Raw genomic sequence first — 24418 nt, forward strand, 5'->3', positions numbered from 1 at the left:
AACAAAAAATAGGATCTCCAATATGTCGTACTTCTAATTTAACCCGGTTAAAATGGGGTATGACAGATGTCCAGCATATACTTCATGAATTAGTTCATTTGAATCGTATTCATACTCATTTCTATGATACGTTGATATTGCATTGTTATGGTACTGATGATGATAAGTGAGAGAGTGTAGCCTCCGAGGTATTTGTCGGAGAGCGTAAAAGAGAGATGAGAGTTTGTGATCCGAGGTCATTTACCGGAACGAAATGAGTATCCGTTGCCCGAGGTCTCTTGCCGGGAAAGAATGAATGCTCGAAGCCCGAGGTCTCTTGCCGGGATTGAGAGAGTGCTCGTCGCCAAGGTTGTTGCCGAGACGAGTGGTACATGAACTTCGTGGGTCCTCCAAGGGTTGTGCTGCCGAGATGTGATGTTCCATCGATCGGAGTACATGTGTATAGTGCATATGCATTGCATTCATCATACATATATTATTACATTGCATTGTACCTTTTGGTTTCATGTGATATTGTTGTGATATGATTGTGATGTACTGGTTCGGATTGATAAAACTGAGATTTGGCACGGTTGGGTTTCGATGCTATAAAATAGGGATGACTTGTTGTGATATGATTGTGATGTACTGGTTCGAATTGGCTATACTGAGACTTGGCACAGTTGGGTTTAAATGCTATAACATAGGTGATGACTTGTTGTAATATGATTATGATGTACTGGTTCGGATTGGCTATAATGAGACTTGGCACAGTTAGGTTTAGATGCTATAACATAGGTGATGACTTGTACCATGGATACAAATTCGTGTTGACTTGTACCTTGTTGTTTTACGTATTTATCTTGCTGTGTTGTCTTTATATAAGTTAGCTAGTCTTAGTCGGCCTATGAGACCTACCAGTACTTGTTGTTTGTACTGACCCACACTTGCTGCATTCTTTTATGATTGCTGAGTACCAGGTTGGATCCCTTTCTACCCCTCGTGGCTGATATCCGAGGATTGCTGATTTGAGTCTCTTCAGGGTGAGCATGAGAACGTTCGCTGCCTGAAGACTCTTCCTATTATTATGTCTTGCTTTCCATTATGAGACATGATGTTGAGACCACTAATATATATTATTATTCAGACTTGTAATATTTCGATTTAGATGCTCTTGTATGACTAGACCAGATACTGGGGTGGATTTCATTTACTTCCGCACTTATTTATTTTAGATTGTGAGACTTACGTTATTTTAATTTCTTCTGCTATTTTCTATTATTTGTGAATGTTGAGTTAAGGGTTGGCCTACCGAGGTGGGAAAGGTAGGTGCCCGCACGACTTAGTGAAATTGGATCGTGACATATATACAAATACAATTTTGTTCTTTTTAATTGGGTATAAGTAAAATTATATCATGAATAACTCACCGAAGGTATGGCTCCACCACTGTCAGCATCAAATCAGCTCAACTATCTAGACAAAAGCAGATAAATGGGACATGACTAATCTTTAGCTTACTGAGGACATGACCCTAGATAGGAAGGTATGGAGGCCGAAGATTAGGATAGAAAGGTAGTAGGTAGTCGAGTGTTGCCCTACTTTTATGTGGGAGACCCAGTGATAGCTAGACGTGTATATAGAAACTGTGTGGTTATAGTTTGCAACCGCCATACTATGGATGATTTGATTGAGCTGAAAATAGTAGATTTTGATGTCATTTTGGGTATGGATTGGTTGGCCTCCTGTTATGCCAATATTGATTGCAAAACGAAAATGGTTCGTTTCCAATTTTCGGGAGAACTAGTTCTAGAATGGAAGGGAAACACCGCGTCTCTGAGAGGTAGGTTTATTTCCTATCTCAAGGCAAGAAAGATGATTGCTCAAGGTTGTATTTATCATCTAGTCTATGTCCAAGATACAGAAGCAAGGTCGTCAACTCTTAAATCTGTCCCTGTAGTGAATGAGTTTCCAGATGTGTTTCCAAATGAGCTTCCAGGCCTTCCACCCGAACGAGAGATTGACTTCGTTATTGATGTGCTACCGGATAATAAGCCCATATCTATTCCTCCTTATAGAATGACTCCTACAGAGTTGAAGGAGCAATTGAAGGATTTGCTTAAGAAAGGCTTTATTAGGCCTAGTTCGTCGTCGTGGGGCGCACCTGTGTTATTTGTAAGAAAGAAAGATGGCTCCTTACGAATGTGTATTGATTATAGACAACTGAACAAGGTGATGATCAAGAATAAATATCCGCTCCCAAGAATTGATGATTTGTTTGATCAGTTGCAGGGTGCCAAATGGTTCTCAAAAATAGACATGAGATCGGGGTATCACCAGGTGAGAGTCAGGGAGAAAGACATTCCGAAGACAGCTTTCAGAACTAGATATGGTCATTTTGAGTTTCGGGTAATGTCGTTTGGATTAACTAATGCACCAGCGGTGTTCATGGATTTGATGAATAGTGTGTTCAGGCCTTTTCTAGATTCATTTGTGATTGCGTTTATCGACGATATCCTAGCATACTCTCGATCCGAGGCAGAACATGCAGATCACTTATGTGTTGTCATTAGAGTTCTTCAGGCTCGGGAGCTATTTGCAAAATTTTCAAAATGTGAGTTTTGGTTGAATTCTATGACTTTTCTAGGGCATATTATTTCAGCTGATGGTATTCGGGTGGATACGCAGAAGATTGAAGCTGTAAAGACTTGGCCGAGACCAACAACACCTACAGAGGTTCGTAATTTTCTAGGCTTGGCAGGTTATTACAGAATATTTGTAGAAGGTTTTTCTTCTATTTCGCACCATTGACAAAGCTGACTCAGAAATCAGCTAAATTTCAATGGACGGATGCTTGTGAGTGCAGTTTTCAGGAGCTGAAAGATAGATTGACTTCGGCCCCGGTTCTGACACTTCCAGAAGGGTCAGAGGGATATGTTTTTTATTGTGATGCCTCAGGTGTTGGTTTGGGTTCTGTGTTGATGCATCACGGTAAAGTTATTGCTTATACTTCAAGGTAGTTGCGGAAACACGAGAAAAACTACCCCAACCATGATCTAGAGTTAGTTGCTGTAATTCATGCATTGAAGATGTGGAGGCATTATTTGTATGGCATTCACGTTGATATTTATACAGATCATAAGAGTCTTCAGTATATTTTCAAGCAGAAAGAGTTGAACTTACGACAAAGGCGATGGTTGGAGCTGTCGAAAGATTATGATGTTAGCATTCTGTATCATCCAGGGAAAGCGAACGTTGTAGCTGATGCTCTTAGCCGTAGATCTATGGGTAGCTTATGTGGTATTCAGCCAGAGAAAAGAGAGTTAACTCGTCAGCGTCAGCAGCTAGCTAGCTTAGGAGTTCGGTTAATGGACTTGGGCAATATGGGAGTTACCATTCAGAATCCAGCTGTTTCGTCCTTCGTGGTTGAGGTGAAAGAATGCCAGTATGAAGATCCCATATTAGTTCATTACAGAACTACACTTCCCTAGAAGAAAAAGTTATCTTTTGAGATCTCTGCAGATGGAGTTCTCAGATGTTGAGATAGATTGTATGTTCCTGATGTTGTAGGATTACGTCATCAGATTTTGGAAGAAGCTCATTGTTCCCGTTATTCTGTTCATCCGGGAGCGACAAAAATGTATCATGATCTTAAATCCATATATTGGTGGGACGGAATGAAGAAAGACATAGCAAAGTTCGTAGCTCAATGTCCTAACTGTCAGCAGGTAAAAATTGAGCATCAGAAGCCCGGTTGATTATTGCAAGTCATGGAAATTCTGACTTGGAAATGGGAAGTCATTAATATGGATTTCGTTGAAGGCTTTCCTCGTTCTCAGCGTAAGCATGATTCTATATGGGTAATTGTGGATAGACTTACGAAGTTAGCTCATTTCCTGCCTGTCAGAACTACATACTCAGCTGAAGATTATGCAAAGTTTTATATCAAAGAGATAGTACGACTCCATGGTGTTCCAGCGTCCATTATTATTTCTGATACAGGAACCCAGTTTACAGTTAATTTCTAGAAGTCTTTCCAAGAAGGTTTAGGACTCAAGTAAGTCTTAGTATAACATTTCATCCACAGACTAAAAGACAAGCTGAGCGCACCATTCAGACTCTTGAGGATATGCTACGAGCATGTGTGTTAGACTTCGGAGGTAGTTTGGATGATCAGTTACAGCTTATTGAATTCGCTTATAACAACAGTGATCATTCCAGCATCCAAATGGCCCCGTATGAGGCTTTATATGGGCGCAAGTGTAGATCACCAGGCAGATGCTAGTTTCCTCTTCTCATTTTCCCCGTGTTTGGTAGTACTAGTTTCTGGGCACGTGCATTGCACGTAGTCCTCTATCGTCAATTATTATAATATGTGTATTCAAAAGCAATGATCTTTAACAATCATGTTCAAAAAGTATTTGTTTGAATTATTAATTGCACAAAAATGTACAAAGATATTTTTTTTCATTTAGTGACAGATCCAGATTTGTATATAAATTGATGTGGTCACCACACCTTTCACCAATTGTGTGTGAGTGTGAATATAACATTCTTCCATGTATAGTTTCAGCTATCCATCTTCACATTAAACCAAATAACATCAATACAAAGAATTTAGCTAAAAGTTTTTTTTTTTTTTTTTAATATAAAACAAGATATATCTAGAAACCCTATAGGAAAAATGTGAATAAAAATATGTAACCGGATACTTGTCATAGTGGTATCTCCTTACTATTTGAACAAATATTGATTCTTAGGAGGTAGACTGTGAAGATTCCATTACCATATTCGTTGAATTTTTATTTGTTTCCTAATTTAAAACTTCAAAATAAATCCATCACCACTTTTGAGTCTATTGAATAAGATCTAAATTTATTTAAAATTTTACATAAAATTTATTTCAATTTTATAGGATTTTTCTGTTTCTAATTTGGTAGGACTTGCTACTACAACTCTATATAAGAGAGTTGAAATTATTAATAAAACTAGTTTAGGGTACGTGCGTTGCATGTGTGTATTCCGTCAACCAGCTAAAATTATATAAAAAGAAATAACAATTAATGTAAAAAATCATTACAACATTTTTGTATACATGATAAAACATAGCTTGACACTTGGGATGACGAGAAAAGAACATGTGGCAGTTGAAGACGAAACGCTGCTTAGTTGTTAAACTTGGTAGGGAGGAGAGACCCCAGTTAACCCTAGAGCAAACTTGCCAAGTCAGTTGTTTCGGGTCATTAATTAAATATAAACATTGCGTTACCGGTCCGGGTTCGAAGCAGACCGATTTAGAATTAAACAACATTTATTGTCTATTATTGCTCATTATTAGAATTTAATCACAGCTTAAGTGCTAATGTATTTGTACTATAAAAGGAGCCTGAAGGCCTCTCAAAAGGATCATCGAACAATAGTAACTTACACACATTCATCCTATTCAATTTTAAGCAATTAGTTTTATTTTATCATTCTTTTGTACCGGGTTACCATTAATTTAGCAAGGTCGTAGCACATAGTTGCTCCACTTGAGGAAAATCTATCAAAGGATTCTCTCCAAGGATCAACAAAGTCCAGGCTTATTTAATTAATTATTGTTTTACAATACTTTACTAATTTATTGATTCGATTTCTCTAGTCATTATTGTCTTTTTATAACAAATCAAATCACGTATTCTTTAGACCACAAATAAATTTAACTGTACTCTTTTTGAGGGTAAACAATTTGATTATGATAAAAACAAATGATATTACATTGACACAATAGTTGGATTCAATATCTTGTAAAAATGCAAAAATGATGAATTTAGTTAAATTGGTTGTACATTATTTGTAATTATACTATTTTATAACACAAAATATAATACACACGTTAAGTTGTATCTCACCCTACATCTCTTTATGGATATATTTTGTTTCCACTATTTCATCCTCATTTTCAAGTTCGTATTTTAATCAATTTAATTCGTAATATTATACTATAATCGATTTTGCTCTATTTTCTAATTTCTTTCATCACCGACGATATTTTTATGAAAACAAATTCCTGTAATCTACGATTTGTGTCAACTTGAAAAATGATTGCAAAATAAATTGGTAGTTTGTGTTTGTCAAAATATTGATATTATTGACTTTTGCCAATCACTTCTCTCTCTCTCTCTCTCTCTCTCTCTCCCCCTCTTTTATATTATTAAATATTTTTATAATTATTTGTTTTACTTACGTTTTCAAATCTATATCAATATTTATATCTGACTAAAATAATGATCGAAGAATAAAATGAATTAGCCAGTGGATCATCTCACATGACTACTCATATATTCTAATAAACAACAACATATCTAGTGAAATCCCACAAAGTGGAGTCTGGTGACTACTCATATAATTTAAATGGAAATTACCAGCGATAAATATTTTTAATATAAGACATGTCTTGCATATACATTTTTAATACCTAATCATGGTTAGATATACATTTTCACTTTGATTTATTGATTCTTAAGGTTAACTATTAATTAGAGTAAATATTTATGATTGCCGAGTTGGAATAATGGACAGAGTAAAATGCGTCCTCTTTCTTTAATTTTGTCTATTTTTCTTTATATTTTATTTTGTTAATAACACAATTGTTCACCTAAAATCTAGCACATGCGAGCGATTTCTTCTGAGCTAAACACTCTGTAATTAGAGACAACTTATATGACATAAAGATTTGGTGTTATTTAGTTATAACTTTAGTGTAAGATTTAGGGATAAGACATAAAAACTATCCAGAACCATATCCAAAGTTTGAGGGACACACTTCATCTTCTTCATTTTGGGTTTCAAAATTCAACAAAAATTCAATCAAATCCGCACCAGTCAAGCTTAAATTTTAACTACAACTTCACAACAACATCATCACCAAACTCCAATAATCAATTTGGCAAACAACCAAGAATTTCGATAAACTCATTTTTTATTCTTCAAGTTTTTTCAAGGTTCAACAATGGTAGATTCGAAATTCTTTCTCCATTTTCAAATCTCAAAAGCAACTAAGGATCTAAAATGACTTTAGCACTTGAGTCTCAACTTTAAAACTTCAACAACCTTCGAATATGTTCAACACCTCCAATGCTTAAAAAAAAAAAAACATGTTCAACAACTCCAATTCTTTTTCAAGTTCATATAAGAACAATAACAATGGCCTTTTCATTTTTCAAATTACAAAGTGATATTTTCGTTATATTTTGGAATAAAAAAAAAATAAACAAAATGAAATAGATTTTAAATAAATAAAAAAATTGTGAAAATACTCTTGGCAACATGCGTATTTCACTACCTACCAAGAGTTTGATTTTATTTACATATTTATATCTATTTTATTATTACAAAAATAGAGACGTCCTATGCTTAGTCGTGAACTGTTTTCATTGATGAATTCATTATTTACTTATATTTAGTTCAAATACTAAATTAGTAAATTAACGAAAAAGGCTCATAAATATCCCTAATCTATGGAAGAAAGCTCATAAATATTCTCCTTCCACTTTTGGGTCTAAAAATACCCTTAAGGTTTGTTTTTGGGCTCAAATATACCATCAAACTAACATATCGAATTTGATTGTTTAAAAAGCCACATGACATTTTGTAATTGGTACCGCGTTTTAATTTAGAAGAATAAAAACCCACTCAAATTCTAAACCCAAACACGTCGCCGACCCGTTTTCACCACCAAAAGTAAAAAAATTACACGAAATATTGGCCTAGAGAGTAGGAAATTTTGCATTAAGAATACTAATACTAATAAGCAATTATAAGTTACAAAATGATTGATTTCCGAGAAGAAAAATTTAATACATAATATATTCACTACCTTAGCGATTAGAAAGTTATATTAAAAAGTAGTGATCTTTTAATACATGAATAACTTTACAACATTTATTTATAAATTAAATTAAAAACATACAAAAAATTGCAAATTGTAGACACACAGAAGATTTACAATTAAAAGAGGCAAAAAAAGATGATGAACCTTAGGAAAAAAAAAGAAATTGTTGTTAATCGCTAACAAAATAGACAATAAAATAGATCTGCCTAGAGCATATTTCATATCTTAATCTAAAACCTATGCTTAATTAATAAGATAAAAAGCTAAAACCTGCAGACATGTTGAAAGAACGTGCAAAATCAAATCCCAAAAACGCACTAAAATCACATAATATATCATAAGCAAGGAAGAAGAACCAAAGGTCAAAAGAACAAAAAAGCTTAAAGAGCATCATGAGAAATTGAGAACTCACCTGCTGGATAATTCAGTTTACACTGATAAATAGAAAACAAAATTAGAACACAAAGTTAGAATTTTGTCACTAAAATCGAAAGTGAGTTTTTTTTTTTTTTTTGGTTAAGTAATACATGAAAGCACATTATCACTCAAATCAATAGAACTTACTTGATAAACATTCATGATATTGTTATTCTTCGTGAGCTTTTGCAATTTCTGAGCAACTTCCTCAATATCTTCATCACTTTTGCAATGAATTATTCCAAACATAGAATGACCCCCTCAGTTGGACACCCCTCGGATGATTATAAATATCATATATCGTAACTAAGAAGGAGATATAGAAGAAGAGACTATATTATTATAAAAGCATATATATGCGGTATGCCACCAAAATCACTCAATTATTTGAGAATTCGTTCCATGTTGAAAGTCTCCAAGCTATGATCCTCTTCGTCTCTTGCCCACGTCAATACGTCTATATATAGAGAGAGGGATATTTTTTTAAACCCAGAAAGTTGGCAGTACATTATTTGTATTACCATGCACAAAAGTAGTACTATACAATAAGTCTCTTCATATATGGGTGTTCTTTTAATTTTTCCAATTCTTTCTACTATTATTTTGTTATGAATATTAGTAGAAAGACAATGCAATTAATTGTCAATACAGATATTTATTGATAACTTCAAAATTGGGGAAAACCATCTTCTATAAAAGGATAAAATCATATTATACTAAAAGTGAAAAGCTTCTATGTCCAAAGTTGAATTACGAAAAAGCCCATTAAAAATTGTTTGACAGTTTTGCCCTTCAATTTAAGTCCCCCAATTATTGTCAATTAATTCAATTAAAAGATGAAGAAGACAAACCTGCTAAATGACGTATTAGGAACCATTACGTTTGTTACGATTAAAAATCTTAATGTACCATTTTTAAAGAAGAAATTAAGAGTGATCAATCTGTGCATGTAATTGTATCATGGTCTTTAAAGCCAAACATTTATACAGTATAATTCTTTGGGCTTCTTTGGGCTAATAATTTACATTAAAAAAAAAGGGGAGAACGAAAGGATAAGCTATGCTCATGTAGCTCAACCGACCAGTATGCTTTTTCTTTCTAAATAGAGGTTTCAGCAGATTTTTTATTAAACCAAATACATAATATTAAAGCTTCCATAACGTAGGAACGTGTACTGTTCATTAAATATGAAATGGTAACTTATTTTTTCATTAATCATTAACTTAGCCAACCTTTTTGTTAATACAAAAAACGTATAGACTTTGAAGAGTCTATTAAACAATTAAATGCAGGCTAACTAGTTAATAAATACGTAAAAGAAAAACCCAAAGAACATCCATCAAGAAACAACTATATAAAGACAACAACTGATTTTCAATTCCCCTCAGGAACGCTATTTGGTTGAGCATATATTACTTTTAATCTTTCTTTTTGTTTTCTTTGTTTTTTCCCCTCCTTTCATTTCCTTTAAAGAAAAATCCGTTGGAAATATTTAGAGTTAATGGATGTTGGAATCGAATAATCGTCAAATTCAACTTTCATTATCTTTAAATTTCAAAGATGACGAAGACCGTCATCTCCACCTGTGGCACTAGCTGAGATTTGTGAGCTATGGAAAGGAGAGGGTTGATTCCTCCTTAAAGCTGATTTTAGGAGATCACCATTAATTTATTCATTCTTTATAGTGTATTAAGATTATTATTTTTTTAAATAAAAAAAATATATATACTATTCATCATATAACTATTTATGGTCAAAGAAATGGTGTTGTATGTGCAATTTTTGAGGGAGTATCAATAATATCTCGGTCGTTTCGACTGCTTCTATGTAGAAAATGTCAGTGCTTTCCATTTTTATTAAGGTTTAATAGATCTTTAGTTTTATGAGTTTTATTAGGACTGTGAACACCACAAAATCAGAGTAGTATTAATGTTTTTACCAGTCGGTAGATATTGGTCTCGAAAGAAAATCAAAATGCCTATGGAAATTTCAAGAAAAAATCTCTGAAAGCCTCCGTAGCAGGGTTAACTAAATTTTCCTTTCCTGTTTTCTTCATACAGTGTTTATAAACAAATTACTTCCAATCATGTGTTGATCTTAGGGAAAAGGATTAAGAAGTTAAAGATGTTAAATTAGATACAATATCAACTTTTTGTATACCATATATTTGTTTTAAACCCAAATACTTGAGAATGTGTATGTAGCTAACATAATATTATTTGCTACAAAGTTGAATAATGATGGAGCTAAGTATACACGTGCTAAGCACGTGTTTAAAAACTAGTAATACTAAACGTCTGAACGTATAGGGAATTAATATTTTTGACGCCGTATGTATATGTATTACTTACTTATATTTAGTATTTGAAAGAAACTAAAACTTTTGCATGTAAGCAGGACTTTACTTATATTGTGTTGTTTCCTTGTTTTGGTGCAGAATCTACTTTAGGTTAGGATTCTTTTACCAAACTGTTTAGGCTATAACGGTGGAAATTTGTTTTGCCAAAGATAACACATGTTTTATTGCAGTTGTTTTTTTTGAAAGGAAATATATATTATTAATGTTTAAGTATATTAATTTGACGAAAATAGTAAATGACAATTTTGTCTATTGCGACGTCTTTTAATGAAGGGCAAAAAGTTCAATCAACATTTCTAAGGCCCTTCACACTTTTAATATAATATAGATGAATTGGATTTTATCAAGTCACAAATATTTGAAACTTTCTCAAAAAGTTCCTAGATCTTCAATTCCCGGAATGAATTGCAAAATTCACCAATCATAGGCAGGTGAAGCAACAAGAAAAAGGTCTTAGACCTAAGTGTTGGGCCTGACTTTCCAGTTAACCGTCCAACGATTCGATCCAAGATTAGAGACCTTAACAGGTTGCAGCCACGAAATACATTTGATGGACTTCAAAAAGAAACTAATTTTGTGGGCCAAGTTCACTCAACCAATATAAGGACTATATAGGCTTTGTTTCCCCTAGAATTTTCTCTCTCGAACTTTCCGCTAACATCCCTCTACATTCGTTTTTCCTCTCTGTTACTTTCCTTGTCTTGCTCTTTAATAAGATTGGGGCATTTTCATAGTTAGGCGAGTAAACTCTAGCTATCAACTCTTAACTCACCGACATTTCCATATATACAAATACAATTTTGTTCTTTTTAATTGGGTATAAGTAAAAGTATATCATGAATAATTCACCCAAGGTATGGATCCACCCCTGTCACAATCAAATCAGCCCAACTATCTAGACAAAAGCAGATAAACGGGATATGGCTCGGCTTCAGCTTGATGAGGACATGACCCTAGATAGGAATGTATGGCGGTCGAAGATTAGGGTAGAAGGATAGTAGATAGTCGAGTGTTGCTCTACTTTTATGTGGGAGAGGCAGAGGCTAGTCTCCTCTTCTCATTTTCCCCGTGTTTGGTAGTACTAGTTTCTGGGTACGTGCGTTGCACATAGTCCTCCATCGTTAATTATTATAATATTTGTATTCAAAAGCAGTAATCTTTAACAATCATGTTCAAAAAGTATTTGTTTGAATTATTAATTGCACAAAAATGTAAAAAGATTTTTTTTTTCAGTCGACAGACAGTTCCAGATTTGTATATAAATTAATGTGATCTCCTACACCTTTCACCCATTGTGTGTGAGTGTGTGTATGTAGCATTCTTCCATGCATAATTTCAGCTATCCATCTCCACATTAAACCAAATAACATCAATACAAGGAACTAAGCCAAAAGATTTAAAAAAGAAGAAGATTTATCTAGAAACACTATAGGAAACATGTGAATAAAAATATGTAATCGGATATATGTCAGAGCGGTAATTTCCTTAGTATTTGAACAAATATTGATTCTTAGGAGGTAGAATCTCTTCACGCGTTTTCTGTCACTATGAAGATTCCATTACCATATTCGTTGAATTTTTATTTGTTTCCTAATTTAAAACTTGAAAACAAATCCATCACTCCACTTTTGAGTCTGTTGAATAAGATCCAAATTTATTTAAAATTTTACATAAAATTTATTTCAGTTTTGTAGGATTTTTCCTATTTCTAATTTGTTAGGACTTGCTACTGTAACTCGATCTATATAATAGAGTTGACATTATTCGTAAAATAAGTTTGATTTTATCAAGTCACAAAGATTTGGAACTTTATCAAACAAGTTCCCAGATCTACAATTCCCCGAATGAAATGCAAAATTCAGCAATCATAGACAAGTGAAGGAACAAGAACAAGGGCTTAGACCAAAGTGTTGGGTTCTTTCCAGATAACCGTCAAGCGACTCGATCCAAGATTAGGGACCTTAACAGGTTGCAGCCACGAAATACATTTGATGGACTTAAAAAGGAAATTAAATTTGTGGGCCAAGTCCACTCAACCCATTTAAGGACAATATAGGCTTTGTTTTCCCCTAGAATTTTCTCTCTCGAATTTTCCGTTAAGATCTCTCTACATTCGTTTTTCCTCTTTGTTACTTTGCTTTTCTTGCTCAATAATCAGATTGGGGCATTTTCATAGTAAGGCGAGTAAACTCTAGCTGTATCAAATCATAACTCACCGACAATTCTGTATATACAAATACAATTTTGTTCTTTTTAATATTGGTTATAAATAAAAGTATATCATGAATAATTCACCAAAGATCCATCCACCACTGTCACAATCAAATCAGCCCAACTATCTAGACAAAAGCAGATAAACGGAACATGACTCATCTTCGACTTACTGAGGACATGACCCTAGATAGGAAGGTATGGAGGTCGAAGATTAGGATAGAAGGATAGTAAGTAGTCAAGTGTTGCCCTACTTTTATGTGAGGGAGGCAGAGGCTAGTCTCTTCTCATTTTCCCCGTGTTTGGTAGTACTAGTTTCTAGACGTGCGTTGCACGTAGTCCTCTATCATCAATTATTTTAATATTTGTATTCAAAAGCAATAATCTTTAACAATCATGTTCAAAAAGTATTTGTTTGAATTACTAATTGCAAAAAAATGTACAAAGATATTTTTTCCAGTCGGAGACTGGTCCAGATTTGTATATAAATTGATGTGGTCTACTAATCCTTTCACCAATTGTGTGTGGGTGTGTGTATATAGCATTCTTCCATGCATAATTTCAGCTATTCGTCTCCACATTAAACCAATAACATCAATACAAAGAATTAAGCCAAAAGATTTTTTTTTTTTTAAAAGATATATCTAGAAATGCTATAGGAAACATGTGAATAAAAATATGTAACCGGATACACGTTAGAATCTCTTCACGTGATTTTTTTTTTTTTTTTTTGTCACCGTGAAGGTTCCATTACCACATTCGTTGAATTTTTATTTGTCTCCTAATTTAAAACTTGAAAATAAATTCTTCACTTCACTTTTGAGTCTATTGACTATGATCTAAATTTATTTAAAAATTTGCATAAAATTTATTTCAGTTTTATAGGATTTTTGCTATTTGTAATTTTTTAGGACTTGCTATTGTAATTCGATCTGTATATGTCAAGACCCAAAATCTCAAGTCATGATGGCACTAGTCCTACCGTACTAGTAAGCCAACATAGCCATAATTAAAATGAAATCTAAGTGCAGAAATAAAGCATACAAGTCATTTCATAAGTCTTAATAAATTACAATTAAACCTCCAAAATCAAATGTTGCCATAATATAAGGACCAACTGAGAGTAATAAGAGTCTAATACATCATAAGTTGTCTGAAAGTAAGAAAGACGGTGAAATAAAGATAAGGAGGAATCCGGAGCCATCCAGTCAGGACTCGATCCAACTGGGACAAAGATGAAAATTTGGTACATGCTAGTCAGGATTCAGGTTTATAGCAAAGATGATGATGGTAAATGTAGTAAGCAGACGGAAATATCAGTCTGATACTAAACATAACAGATGTGATGGACCAAACGAAACAGAACATTGTTCAACATCGGTATACAACGAAAGAACATTAATGTATCTATCACAATAGAAAATCAAAAACACAGAAATGGCAAGGCTTCATTGTTTCAAATCCATGCAGTCAGCAAGTACGGATTGGTGTTTAGTATTAACTTCCACTTCCTGAAATTGAACAGCACAAAACGATCGAGTTGAGATTGCATCTCACCAATTTTTCACATGAAAAGCAAATACAGTATAGCATTACAAAAGAGCCACCTAGTTAAAGCAAAAGCAAAAGCAAAAGCGCAAACCCAATGTCAAAGGATGTTTTAATCAACTTGTATGCGATGAAAATGAACAAATACATTCACCTCATGTCCTTAACTGACATCTAAAGACTATGAGGTTAAAACTTCAGTTCTACTTGTAGTGGGTTGTTATGAAGGAAAAACTAAAAGCAAATAAATAAAAAACAAAAATAAACGACAAAAAATTTATTATGAGGCTCCACATTGGTAGTTGTTAGATCTGGAGCTTTTTCTTAGTAAGGCAAGAAAACTCTAGCTGTATCAACTCCTGTTTTCTTAAAAGTATATCATGAATAATTCACCAAAGGTATGGCTCCACCACTTTCACAATCAAATCAGCCCAACTATCAGGGAAACAATACAAGCAATTCTTTACCGAGGCATGGTAATTCTCTGGACGAATCTGACAAAGGCATGGAGCTTAATTTACAGGAAGAGCTAATAATACTCGTTCCCTCTGAAAATGGGGGGAAGAATCCACAAGGAAGCCTCTGTTCATTTCTTAAGAATCGAATATACTATTTGTAGGTTTTCAGTGGACCTGTTTCCTCTGAGGTATCCTTGTTTACAAGTTAGTCGGGATTGGTTATATGAATCCTTGATTTCTATTTACTTCATTTAGACATGTTTTATTCAAATAATCAACACTATCGGGTCCTCTTCACATTCTATCCACCTACAAAAATAGCCACCTAGCTTAAACAAAAGCAACAGCGCAGATGCTAGTGAATCATTTCTCAATGTCAAAGGATGTTTTAATAAAGTGGTTAGCAAAGAAAACAAACAGATACATTCAGCTCAAGTCCTTAACCCACTTCTAAATTCTAAGCAGCATTACGTTTATTATGAAACAAAAACTAAAGGCAAATAAACAACAAAAGTAAACAGCAGGCAATTATAAAGCTAAACCACACACAATTAATTATGAGCCTCCACATGGGTAGTTATTAGATTTGGAGCATGGTCATAGTACGGCAAGCCAGCTCTAGTTGTATCAACTCTAACTCACCACAATTTCCATTTATACACCTCAGTTTTGTTCTTTTTCTAGTTATAAGTCAAAAGTATATCATGAATAATGTACAGATTTTCATCCTCTGGATGCCTTTTGATAAAAGCTTATTTGATAAAGAAAAAATAATAATTCCGCCAAGACGTTGTCAAGAGTATGCCTAGCAGTGTAGGATTCAGTTGGATTTTATCAAGTCACACAGATTCGGAACTTTCTCAAACAAGTTCCCAGATCTGCAATTCCCTGAATGAATTTCAAAAATCAACTATCATAGGCAAGTTAAGGAACAAGAACAAGGGCTTAGACCTAAGTGTTGGGCCTGAATTTCCAGTTAACCGTCCAACGACTCGATCCAAGACTAGGGACCTTAACGGATTGCGGCCACAAAATACATTTGATGGACAAAAAGGAAATTAAAGTTGTGGGCCATGTCCACTCAACCCATTTAAGGACAATATAGGCTTTGTTTTGCCCTATAATTTTCTCTCGAACATTCCGCTTATAACATCTCTCTACATTCGTTTTTCCTCTCCGTTACTTTCCTTTTCTTACTCAGTAATTATATTTGGGGATTTTTCATAGTAAGGCGAGTAAACTCTAGCTATATCAACTCTTAGTTCACCGACATTTCCATATATACAAAAACAATTATGTTCTTTTCAATTGGGTATAAGTTAAAAGTATATCATAATAATTCACCAAAGGTATGGCTCCACCACTATCACAATCAAATCAGCCCAACTATCTAGACAAAAGCAGATAGACAGGACGTGGCTCATCTTCAGCTTATTGAGGACGTGACCCTAGATAGGAAGATATGGAGGTCGAAGATTAGGGTAGAAGAGTAATAGGTAGCCAAGTGTTGCCCTACTTTTATGTGGGAGAGGCAGGGGCTAGTCTCCTCTTCTCATTTTCCTGTGTTTGGTAGTATTATTTAGTAATCAGGTATTATCTTGTTCTTCAATTCTTACTACTCTTGTTGCTTCTTTTGTTGTGTTTATTTTGCTATTCTGTTGTTGTTAATTTCCTTTCAATCCTGCTTTGACTATAGTCTTTTGAGCCAATGGTCTATCCGAAACAACTCATCTACCCCACAAAGGTAGGGATAAGGTATACACACTACCCTCCCCAGATCCCACTTGTGGGATTACACTAGGTATATTGTCGTATAAATTTGCTTGTTTCAATTACCAATGTTTAAGATTGAAGTTGAATAAAAGTTGTTATTGTCTTTGTTGTATTCGTGGCACTGTAATCACTAATGTCTCTTGAAGTAAACCAATTACGAAGATGTGAACTAATACATCAGGCTTTATTGGAAGATCCTTTGGAAGCTTTTGATGGTGCTTTGGGCTTTGACACATTTGATGAAGAAGATCGATAATGAAATATTATATGAATGCTTTGCTAAGGTGGCTAGGGATGGAGATCTTTCACATAGGCAACAAAGGAGTGGATTCAAGACAAAGAAGACTCATGGAAGAAAACATAGTTGAGATGGTAAAATGTCTAAGGAGGTTGTTCTAAGGCAACTGCCAATGAGAGTGGCAAAACAGAAGGAGACAAGGTTAAACTACATCGACAAGGTCCAATAGATCCAAGAAGATCTGATGAAGCATCAAGAGATTTTGAAGCTGTTGGAAGAAGAAGACAAGGTGAAGAATCAGATTTTATCGAGCTACATCTCCTTGAAGAATTCACAATTCCAAAAAGACAAGGGTCTGATTCTATATTCTTGCTTATTTTAATATTTCACTATTTAAGTATTATCAGTTGTAATATCGTCATAGAATGTGTTATAAACTTTGTGATTATCATAGTATTTTTTTTGCTTTCTTCTTCTTATTTTTTACATGCATGTTACTTAGTAGAGTTTTTTTACGCCTCAATAGGATTAGTAAGGTAAGGCTTAACCCCCTTTCTTGTACTTTTCCTTTGCGTTTTGCTTTTATTATATATATAAAAAAAACTAGCCCTAGGCACCTCGCTTAGTGGATTTGCTTGAACCAAAATAATAATAATAATAATAATAATAATAATAATAATAATAATAATAATAATAATAACACATAAGGTAAAATTCTAAGGGCTCGTTTGGTACGAGTGATAAGGGAGAAATAATCCTGGGATTAAATTTGAGATGAGTTTATCCACGTTTGGTTAGGATAAAGTCGTGGTATAACTAATCCCAGGATTAGTTATCTCGGGATTGTAATGTTATTTTATCCCTGTGGGAGGGTAGATTAACTAATTTCGCTATAACTAACCCCAGGATAAGTGATCTTGGGATAACTTGTTTCCCCATCAAATGACCCCTAAAGAAAACATAATGGAATTCACATAGATTTACACTAAATAGGAAAGTAAATATATGATAATACAATATTTCTTAATAGATATGGTTGTTGAAGGAAAATATAAATTTTTATTAGGTGAAAATATGTTACTTTTATAGGAGTCAAAGAAGTGAGAAAATTAAAATAAAATCTTAAAAGTTTACATAATTTGTGCGTCGTGAAAGGAAAAAATCAATTAAAAGACTAATGTTTTATGGAATCCTTTCTATTTTATTATACATATTGTTTTCTTTTTTGCCTCTGAACTGTATATTACCGTCATGAAAACGCAGCGTACACTAAACGTTGGCTTTAGAATTACAAAATCTTATAACCTTCCTTTTCTTAATTCTACATAATTAATCTGTGGTCTTGTGAACTAAATTTGAAGTAGTTGAGGGGATTAATTTATTTCAGCTCTTATGCTGCTGTGAAGGCTGTTCGACATTCATATGGTCCACAAGGCCATCGTGGCATCATTGTATTGGTTTTTGAGGCCACTGTCGGGGGATACATGGAGGCTCTGCTTCTCAGTGAGCAATTTTCTGAAAAAGGAAGAGATAGAGACGTGTGGTTACATGGCAGAGAAATGAGACATGAACAACTTCAATTGGCATTCACATGGGAAATCAAGGTTGACGTCGTATAATGAAACTGCTTGGAATCAGGCAATGCAGATGTCAGAGGATAATCAACAGCTCGTATTGTTCAAGAACAAAGCAGCTAAGAACCAAAAGAAAGATAAAGCTCTTGAAGAGGCTCTCACTCTGGTGAGTGAAAAGCACCGTCAGACAATGGAAGAGAACGAGATTATTAGGCTGAAAACAAAGATGCACTGCTCTTCCCAGTGAAATCCTCTTAGAGCTTCCCCTGAATTCGTTATTGAAATTCATGTGTGTTCAAAAATCATGGCTTCAACTAATATCAAGCCCTGAATTTATGAAAACCCATCTGAAATTAAACGAAGAATGCAGCCGTCATAACGTTCTATTTCGAGGCCTCAAAAGAAATTTCAAGCTTTATCGTTTCCCTTCCTTGTTTTACAAAGAACAAAGCACTGAGCTACTTGACACGGATTCTCCCATTGAAAATCCCTCCTTTTATAATTGTATTGTTGGTTCCGCCAATGGATTAATTTGTCTGGTAGATCAGAAATTGGAGACATTTTTATGGGACCCAACATATAGAAAGTTAAGTTGACATGGGATTCTTCTTCTTTCTGTAGCAGATATGGTTTTGGATATGATGGGTCACATGATGATTATAAACTAGTAGTTATCGATTATAAAGGTAAATTTTTCAGTCTGAGGATCGTGGTCAACATTTACAGTTTGAGGACTGATTCTTGGAGAACAATAGATGAGCTTCAGGGCATCTTTCTAGCAAATTATTCAGGTAAATTTATCAAATGGGAAGCTTTATTGGGTTTCGTCTATTGATATTGGTAACTACATTGTGTGCAATGTCACTTCTTTTGATTTAACATACGAGACATGGGGAAAGTTGGAGCTTCACAGTTGTGGAGAAGTTGATTCTCATTTCAAATTGTGAGTCGTGGGAAGTGATCTTTCTCTGCTTTATACTAGTTGTCTAGGTACTACTACCTCTGATGTGTGGATTATGAAGGATTGTGGAGTTAATGTATCTTGGACAAAGATGTTCTCCATCAAATATCCTCTAAGGCTGCGTTAAATTATAGTCAATATCTTGTCCTATATTTGACAAAAAATAGAAGATGTGCAAAAAGAGCATACCAGTTAAAATAAGCAAAACTCTTACAAGTTATCATCGAAGTGATTGTGAGGTTTCGTGGTTACGACATCCCTGGTCAGCTATCAATGGAGGATCAACTAGGCTTCCTACATAGATTTCTACAGCAGTGCATTCCTCAAATTGATCTGCAGCCGCTAGTTGTCTGGTTGAACCATCACATATCATGGTAACTTGGGGAAGCAAAAGTAAAATTTCACCATTATTTGACACTAAAATATGTATAGAGAATGTATGAAGGGGTGGAGAACACACATGTAGCGCAAAATTTAGAGGATATTCAATGGAGAACATCTTTGTCCAAGATACATTAAGTCCACGAAGATACATTAAGTACACGATCCTTTAGAATCCACACATTAGAGGCAGTAGCACCTAGACGCCTGGTATAAAGCAGATAAAGATCACTTCCCACAACTCCCAGTTTAAAATAAGAATCAACTTCTCCACAACTAGGAAGCTCCAACTTTCCCCATGTCTCGTCTGCTAAATCAAAAGAAATGACGTTGCAGACAATGTAGTTACCAATAACAATAGAAGAAACCTAATAAAGCTTTCCATTGATAAATTTACCTGAATAATTTGCTAGAAAGATGCCCTGAAGCTCATCCACTGTTCTCCAAGAATCAGTCCTCAAACTGTAAATGTAGACCACGGTCCTCAGACTGAAAATTTTACTTTTATAATCGATAACTACTAGTTTATAATCGTCACGTGACTCATGATATCCAAAACCATATCTGCTACAGAAAGAGGAAGATTCCCACGTCAACTTAACTTCTAAATTAGGAAATTCCTTTAAATTTCTATATGTTGGGTTTCATAAAAATGTCTCCAATTTCTGATTACCAGACAAGTCAATCCATTGGTGAAACCAACAATACAATTATAAAAAGAGGGGTTTTCAATGGGAGAATCCATGTCCAGTAGCTCAGTGCTTTGTTCTTTGTAAAACAAGGAAGGGAGACTACAAAGCTTGAAATTTCTTTCGAGGCCACGAAATAGAACTTTATGATGGCTACATCTTTCGTTTAATTTCAGATGGGTTTTCACAAATTCAGGGCTAGAGATATGTTGAAGCCATGATTTTGAAACACACATGAATTTCAACAACGACTTGGGGGGAAGCTTTAAGAGGATTTCTGTGATGATTTCCCTGGGAAGAACAAGGACTATCGAATCACTTGTTGGAGTGAAAATCTTGTGATAGCATGAAAGGAGTTAAAAGTCTGATTAACCCAATCCTCAAAAGAACTAAAGGAAAAAATAATAGGAATATCCAAAGGTTCAGTTCCGATGTCTCTGAAATTGTTGTAAGAGAGCAGACACCGAATGAATGTTCTTTTCTCAATATAGGGACCGCATTCCAAGTATCAGGTTAAGTCAGGTATGTGTCCAACAAGGATTTGGGTCCTTTTCTCAAATTTTTGGTATTCCGTCGGTTTCACTTATTAATTCTAGGATATTTTTGTTAAATACTACTCCCTCCGTCCCACACGAAGTTTAAGAAACAAAGGAAGATTTTTGAAACTTGTGGTCTAAAACAAGTTATAGATATTTGTGTGGTTGTAAATAATTTCATTAAGGGTAAAAGGAGAAGTTTTAAGTTAAATTATTTCTAAATATAGAAATATATTATTTTTTTTGGTACAGAATAAAAATAAAAGTGTATCAGATAAATTGGGACAGAGGGACTAGTAATAATTTTGTTATTTGATGAGGCTTTTTGAGTATTCCTGTTACGTCCCGTATTTTTATACATTGGGACAACCCGGATTAACTATGATAAATTAAGGCCAAGACTATTCCGGGATTTGAAGTCAGGACTTTTGACCTTTGATTTTATTTTGAGACATAAGTTGTGTATGAAATTGTTAGCTTGAACACTTAGGAAAAATTGGGACCATAATTCATAAATTTGGAAATTAAAACTCTTGCATAAAAAAAAAAAAAAAAAAAGGAAGATGTGTGGATTGAAGTGGTCCCCACACATTGTTGTGGCCAATTTTAATTGGTCCAACACATGTGTGGGCCCAAAGACAATAAGAGATATTTTAAGGGGACTTAAAAGATGACCACTTAGTCATCTTTCTCTCATTTCACATTCCCACACTTAGAAAATAAAGCAAGAAGTTGAGGAACCAAAACCATGGCTCACGGCCAAGACCATGGAAAACCAAATCCAAATCAAGCCCCTCTAAAAATATTTCTTGGGTACAAATCAACTAATTAGAGGTCCCTAAGTAACTTGGAAGCATTGTTGGAGTGATCAAGTCTTTCATTTAAGAGATTTGCAAACCCTAGCCTATTGGTGGATTGAAGAAGAAAGGTGAGATCTAATCTTGTTTTTGAGTTATAAATGTTGTATGCATATTATAGTATGTCAATATGGATGAAAAATCATGAAATGTAGTATGTTGGAAGTTGGGTCGTGTATGGTGTGTGAAGTTGTGTAAATGGGTGTTGTGACTAAGTGAAGAATTAACTCTATTTAGTATGTTGATTGTTGTAGGGTGAAGAAATGAATGAGAACTATCGATGTATGTATATAGGTGGGTATGTAGCCATGTATATGGCCTCCAATTTGTAGCAAAGAATGAATTAATATCGCTTAGCGTCGAAATGGTTGTTGTGATGACTTTTGTGTTGGAAATGAGAGTTAAATACCCCGAAATTGATATGGTAAATGTGCGGACTGATTTGGAGAACTTTGTGCATTGAATGCAATCCTTATATATGAGAACCATTAATATGTATGTATGTGTAGTGTGGACGAATGTGGGTCGTATAATATGTCGAAGATCGCATTAGTATCGCTTAACGTTTTAGTTGTCGTTGTTATGAATTTTAGTTGGAAATGAGCAATTAATAACTCAAGATTGATGTTGAGAATTTGTGGGCTGTTTTGAGGTTAGTTGTGCGTTTGACGTAAGTTGTATATTTTATGAAAATCATATCGTTCTATTGTGGATTGTGATACAAAACATGACTTGAAAATGAGGAAAGTGAAAAAAAAGGGGTTGCTCGGCTAAGGGGACTGTTTTCGGGCAACATAGAGAAAAATTCTTGGCTTGTTGGAAAAATTATGTGAATTGTTTAGAATGTTCTTGAATGTTGTTAGTATGGATTTGGGTTAATAATCGAATGTACGAACGATATTGTGGCTTGAAAGTAAGCCGTTGAAACGAATATTTGGAAAGTTGTTGAAAGATGTAAAAGAGAGCTATTACTGTTGTTTTGCCTTTCGAATTGATTATTGATGTTGCTAGGTTGGTTATTGTGGTTGTTGTTGTTGATTTTGAGCGAGATAAATTCTCGGGATGGCCTATTTATAGGGGAAGTGCTGCCGAATTTTCTGTAGAATTTAATGATTAGTTGGAAAGAATGGCTCAAGTGCCCTTAACTAATGTTTGGTATTCGTTGGCGTATTTGTAGACCTTGGGGAGCCCGAGGCGTGGATTGGAAATTTACTTTAGATTGGCTATTTTGGAAGTGCGTACGAGGTATGTAAAGCAACCTTCCTTCTTTTGGCATGCCTTAGTTTCACATAGGCTAGATTAGAGCTTTAAGGGAATTCCAAATTCGAGATCCGAGCATGTTATGATCCATATATATATTCTTTGGCACTCTTATGTATGTTTTTATGAAATATGAACCATGATGTATTTGAAGTAATCGCTTTCCGAAATTCGCATAGAAAATGTTCACTTTAAGGAATTTTGTAATCTCTGAATGCCATATTTTTCGCATAGAGGCTCGGATCGCTCCAATAATTTTTATAGGAGTTTGCTTGATGTATAATGGGTCTGTTTTTCATAGGCGGGCTCAGTTCGGGTCTATACTCGTCCGTGGGTCCCGCGACGCCCTTTATGTAAATTCGACAACTTTGAATCAAAAAGTGATAATTATCATTCCGATTTCGAATATGACTTTTTTACTTATCCTTCGGATTTATAATAATGATTTTATGCATATGATTCCTCACTACTCCGCTCGTGCCTACTATGATATCGTTCGCCGGTTCCCGGGCCGGTTCTGTTGTCGTGCGCTTTTTGATACATTCTGGTGTTATGTTGTGTTTATGGTTCACCGTGCTCCTCGCTCGAGGGCCGGGTTCCACTTATGTTTGGCGTTATGCTGTGTTTGGCGTTATGCTGTGTTGTGATGTGTGACGGGGATTCGGAGATTTGAAACTTTCTGGTGTTATGCTGTGTTGTGGCGCCATCGACAGGCGGGCGACCACATTTTCCAGTGCCCTATGTATAATTTATACTTTGGAAATAAACATTTTGATATGTATTATTTTCTATATATCTGATTCGATTATTATTCAGATTTATTTCTGTACCTTCTGCTTTGCATACTCAGTACATATTTCGTACTGACCCTCTTCTCCGGGGGCTGCGTTTCATGCCCGCAGGTACAGACGCACAGCCTGGTGATCCACCTGTTTAGGACACCCTTTCTGCTATGCGGAGTGCTCCTCTCTTTCCGGAGCTTATACTTTTGGTATATATATTTATTAGTGCATTTGTATATATTCGTTCATGGGTACGGCGGGGCCCTGTCCCGTCATATGATTCTGTCGGTCTGTTTAGAGGTCTGTGGACATGTTTGTGGGTTAGGGTCTTTCTGTATGGATGTATGTACATGTCGTTTGGGCGATCCCATACGCCGAGGCGGCCGGTCCGCATATGTTGTTTGGGCGATCCTATACGCCGAGGCGGCCGGTCCGCATATGTTTATATATTGCTTGGTTAGCCCTGTGTGGCTTTTGTTGGTATTTTCTACGTGCACGGTATATTGGATAGTCCGTAAAACA

General features: G+C 34.8%; 1 long non-coding RNA gene and 2 pseudogenes across 1 annotated transcript; 2 read left to right on the top strand and 1 right to left on the bottom strand.

Annotated features, from left to right (window-relative positions):
* The first annotated feature begins 14787 nt into the window (after nucleotides 1-14787).
* Nucleotides 14788-19518, top strand: LOC132639821 (F-box/kelch-repeat protein At3g06240-like; annotated as a pseudogene).
* A 93-nt stretch (nucleotides 19519-19611) lies between these two features.
* Nucleotides 19612-20805, bottom strand: LOC132641585 (F-box/kelch-repeat protein At3g23880-like; annotated as a pseudogene).
* A 601-nt stretch (nucleotides 20806-21406) lies between these two features.
* LOC132642736 (uncharacterized) lies at nucleotides 21407-24328 on the top strand. The gene is made up of 3 exons (XR_009583315.1): nucleotides 21407-21925; nucleotides 23032-23099; nucleotides 24017-24328. It is a non-coding gene; the product is annotated as an uncharacterized LOC132642736 (long non-coding RNA).
* Nucleotides 24329-24418: the final 90 nt, after the last annotated feature.

The sequence above is a fragment of the Lycium barbarum genome, chromosome 5 (assembly GCF_019175385.1).
Source record: "Lycium barbarum isolate Lr01 chromosome 5, ASM1917538v2, whole genome shotgun sequence".
Lineage (NCBI taxonomy): Eukaryota > Viridiplantae > Streptophyta > Magnoliopsida > Solanales > Solanaceae > Lycium > Lycium barbarum.